General features: G+C 40.2%; 1 pseudogene; it reads left to right on the top strand.

Moving 5' to 3' along the window:
* The first annotated feature begins 1,494 nt into the window (after positions 1 to 1,494).
* On the top strand, positions 1,495 to 2,854 carry LOC117025018 (septin-10-like; annotated as a pseudogene).
* Positions 2,855 to 5,108: the final 2,254 nt, after the last annotated feature.

The following is a 5,108-nucleotide window of genomic DNA, read 5'->3' as shown; positions in this document are numbered from 1 at the left end:
ATAAAATTTCACTTATGCAAGAGGAAGTTGTAGAGATCTCCTGTACAACATTGTGCCTGTAAATGACAATACTGCATTGGACACTTACAGATCTGTTAAGAGCGTTGCTGTCACGAAGGTGTTCTTACCCCAGGAAAACAAAACCAAAAACAAACAAACAAATGAAAACTAACACCGAGCATGCCCACCACGTTCCCCGCACTGTGCACAGGGTACCACCCACGAGTTCTATGATTGCCACTTTTGCTCAGGCAGGGAAACTGAGGTACTGGGGTTGAAGTCACTTCCTGAGTCACATAGCTGGTAAATGGCAGAGCCTTACTCCAGACCACTTCTTGCTTCTTTACCTGTCTCTGCTGACACCTCACTCCCCTCTCCTCGGGCCACAGGGACCCTTCACCTGTTCCAAAACCCTCTGACTCTCTAAAAAGCGGCTCACAATTCTTGGCCCTTCACATGGTGTGTTTGCAATTGTAAGTAAGCTCTTCAGGAGTGTGTTTCTCCTTTCCTCTACTAGGGCCGGAGGCTCTTGAGGGCCTCTCCCTCATCCTGTCCGTCCATGGTGTCAGTGCAGAACAGGGCTCAGGACTCAATGGCGTTATTGTGCGTTCTTCAGCTGGCACCGGAAGCTATTTCCCCCTAGTAAGTTATGTGCTTTGGTTTGTTTTTATGGGTTACTGTGGGGATTTGTTTCCTGCCTGCTGTAAGTATCTTCATGGGATAGTTGCAGCAGTGTTTCAGGAAAGGTTTGCACTTCATTGAGTCCATCCCTTTTCTTCAGCATTTGTGAAATTGACCTCAGTTAAAATGTATGCAGCTCTGAGTCCGAACTGCCTCACCCCCAGCTCCTCCTGCCCCGGTGGCTGCCCCCTCCTTACTCCTCAGCAGGACTGATTATCCAGCTCGTCTTCCCAGCACCAGCCCATCTTCTTGTAACAAATCCTTAAGTGGTCTAGCCTTCTCCACAGACCTCTCCTGCCCACTAACCGTTACTGTTTGGGGCAAAGATTGGGGCAAAGACTTTGGGCCACTTGTTTTTTTTCCTTCATAAGGATGTACTTTAACCAATAGCCAGAATATGCAAGAGGAAGAGGCCAAAGAGATCCATGGCTGAGGGTGAGGTACTTCCGGACACCAGGAAGAGGCCTTAGGATGGAGACCCTGCCACTGTCTTCCTCATTAGGAAAGTCTGCCTGGGCTCCTACATCCACTGGGATAGAGAGAGTAATGGCCCCCAAACACGTCCACGTCCAAAGCTCTGGAACCTGTGATGTGTGACTTTATACAGCAAAGAGAAATTAAGGGTGCACATGGAGTTAAGCTTGCCAGTATGATGTCCTTAAAATAAGGAGGTTATCCTGGGTTATCTGAGGGCCCAGTGTAATCACAATGGTTTTAGAAGTGGAAGAGGGGGGCCCGTGCCTCTCACCCCATGCGTTAAACTCTCCCCGGGCCCCCTTGGCTACATGCAGCTTCGCTCAGCTCCTGCTCAGGACCTCTGAGGTGGCACAATACCTGCTCTTTCAGTTTCACATGGCAACAAAAACTTGTATGTCCTCACAAGTATCTGATGATGAACAGACTAAAAAAAAGAAAAGAAAAAGAAAAAGAAAAAGAAAATATTCATTCTGTATGTATGGCCATCTTGGTTTTGAGAGTTTGTCTGATCAGCTGGTCGATAGATCCATTCAGCAAGGCTTCTGTTTTAGTATTCTCTGTGCTGGGGAGACTGGAATTGGAAAATCAATGCTGATTGGTACATTGTTTAATATTAATTTTGAAGACCATAAATCCTCACATTTTTATCCATGTTAGACTTAATGTTCAGACATATGAACTTCAAGGGAGTAACGTTTGATTGAAATTGACCATTGTAAATACAGTGGAATTTGGTGACCACATAAACAAAGACGAGAGCTGCCAGCCAATGGTTGACTAGATAGATGCTCGCTTTGAGGCCTGTCTCCCAAGAACTGAAGATGAATGATGTTCTCTCTTTAACTTCCATGATTCTCGTATCCATGTGTCTCCCCTTCATCTCCACCACAGGCCACTCTCTGAAGACACTTGATCTCTTAACCATAAGGAGCCCGACAGCAAGGTGAACATTGCACAGGTGATTGCCAAAGCAGATGCAATTTCTAAAACTGAGTTACAGAAGTTTAAGAACGAGCTCCTGAGTGAATTGGTCAGCAATGGTGTCCAGATACAGCAGTTCCCAACAGATGATGAAACTATTGCTAAAATCAATGCTTCAGTGAATGGACACTTGCCATTTGTGGCTGTAGGAAGCATGGATGATGTACAAGTCGTAATAGGATGGTCAGAACCCGCCAGTACCCTTGGGATGTTGTCCAAGTGGAAAATGAAAACCACTGTGACTTTGTAAGGCTCCAGGAAATGCTCACTTGTACAAACATGGAGGATCTGCCAGAACAGACCCACCCCAGGCACTATGAACTCTGCATGCGTTGCAAGAGGGAGGAAATGGGCTTTGCTGATGTGGGCCCAGAGAATAAGCCACTCCATCTTCAAAAGACCTACGAAGCCAAAAGACACAAATTTTATGCTGAATGCCAGAGGAAGGAAGAAGAAATGAAACATATGCTTGTGCAGTGAGTAAAGGAGAAATAAACCATAATGAAAGAAGCTGAAAGCAGGCAAATTTGAGCACCTTAAAAGAGTTCACCAAGAAGAGAGAATGAAGCTGGGAGAAAAGAAAAGACTTTTGCAAGAGGAAATAATATTTTTCTCTAAAAAGAAAGCCACGTCCGAGATACACCAGAACCAGACCTTTATGGCAATAGGTGGCAACCTGGAGGACAAAGACTGTAAGAATTTCAATTTTATGTAAAACAAAGGTTCCAGATCACAGAAGGTCATCACAAACAGTTATTAAAATGTTAGAAGTATGGTGTGATTTTCTTGCTGTTTTTATTTGCTGTGTCATTTATTCTATATTTGGCAAAAGGCCACAGTTACTGCCATTTATGGAAAAATGCTTTTAAGGCTAAGGTCAATACATAAGCCAGGGTGGATGACAGCACTTATATATTCACTGTTGTTAGACATTTTTAAATAGCTGGTTTGTGATGAATCTAGACCGTTTTCCCTGCTGCCCATTTATCATCACTTTGCACAGGATTGTACCACAGAGCAGTGTCAGTGCCCATGACAACACAGAACTCATTCATATCATGGCTGATTGCATTTGTATTCCAAGATGAACCTTGTTTTGGTACATACTAAATGTAAAATATTCGGAATGTGTTTTAAAATATATTATATACCTGAAACTAACCTCTCAATAGTTTTATAGAACTTTTTAGCTTTTGATATAATTATCCAATCCAATTGGTATTTAATATGATCCTAAACTTTTGTACCATATTTTATATAAAACGATGGCCTTCCATGATTCAATATTCCTTACTGTGGTTGATGTATTACTGTGAGAAGCAAAATATGTTTAAAAGTAAAAACACCCAGGTATGTAAACCCTTTTTCTAGTGATAAGTACATTTGAACCTGGGTGTTATCACAGTATTTTCATTAGGATGTATTACATACTTGTTGCTTAAAACTCTGTCTTCCAGGGAAAAAATAAATAAGGTTGAATCATCTTATTAAAAATATTTCTTAAGAAAATAACTGAACATCTGACTATTAAAGATATAAAAAAAATTGGATAATTCATATCTCGAGGGATATGTGAATTCAGTGCCTTAGTATTCTCAGAACAATTCACTTTTTCTTAACACTCGTAGGGATATAACTTTTCATTTTTTTGTACTTAAATATTCTAAATAAAGTTGACAATTACTCATTTATTTTAAGATTTTTATTAAAATACAGCTAACGCTCAATATTACATTAGTTTCAGGTGTACATCATAGTTATTCAACATTTATACACCTAAAGAAGTGATCACCATGAGAAGTCCAGCAACCGTCTGACACTGTACCACACGATCACAGTATTATTGACTATATTCCCCATGCTGTACATTACATCCCCATGACTTGTTGAATCTCTTATTCCCCTCACATTTCCCCCCTTTTTAAATTTTTCAATTATAGTTGACATTCAGTATTGTTTTGTATTAATTTCAGGTGTATAGCATAGTGATTAGATATTTATATAATTTAAGAAGTGATACCCCTGACTAATCTAGTACCCCGCTGGCACTCTCCATAGTTATTACCATATTATTGACTATATTCCTTATGCTATATCCTACATACCCATGACTACTTTGTAACAACCAATTTGTACTTCTTAATCCATTCCTCTTTTTCACTCATCCCCTAGATCCCCTTCCCATCTGGCAACCATTATAATGTTCTCTGTATCTATGATTTTGTTTTTGTTTTGTTTGTTTATTTTGTTCTTTAGATTCTATATATAAGCAAAATCACACTGTATCTGTCTTCCACTGTCTGACATACTCCACTCAGCACAGTACCCTTCAGGTCCATTCATTCCATCACAGATGGCAAGAACCCATTCCCTTCCCTGGCCAAGCCGTATTCCGTTGTATACATGTACCACCTCCTTTTTATCCGTTTTTCCATCAACAGACACCCAGGCTGCCTCTCCATCTTGGCCATTGTAAACAATGCTGCAATGAACTTCTGGATGCACACATCCGCTTGAGGTAGCGTTGTTCTTCAGATAAATACCCAGAATTAGGATTACTGAGTCCTTCTTTGTCACTTGTTATAGCTTTTGTCTTAAAGTCTATTTTGTTTGATATAAGAATTGCTACCTCAGATTTTTGTTTGTTTGTTCCCATTTTCATGAATTATCTTTCCCCATCCCTTTACTTTCACTCTGTGTGTGTATTTGATCTGAAGTGAGTCTCTTGCAGGCGGCACATATAAGAGTTTTGTTTTCTTATCCATTGAGCCACCCTATGTCTTTTGATTACAGCATGTAATCCATTTACATTTAAAGTAATTATTGATTGGTATGTAGTTATTGCCATTTTATTATTCATATATTTTAATTTTAATTTTTTTTCATCTGAAAGAAGTCCCTTTAACATCCTCTAATACTAGTTTGGTGGTGATGAACTCCTTTAGCTTTTTCTTGTCTGGGAAGCTCTT

The sequence above is a fragment of the Rhinolophus ferrumequinum genome, chromosome 7 (assembly GCF_004115265.2).
Source record: "Rhinolophus ferrumequinum isolate MPI-CBG mRhiFer1 chromosome 7, mRhiFer1_v1.p, whole genome shotgun sequence".
In the NCBI taxonomy this organism is placed as follows: domain Eukaryota; kingdom Metazoa; phylum Chordata; class Mammalia; order Chiroptera; family Rhinolophidae; genus Rhinolophus; species Rhinolophus ferrumequinum.
This window is presented reverse-complemented; position numbering and strand designations above follow the sequence as displayed.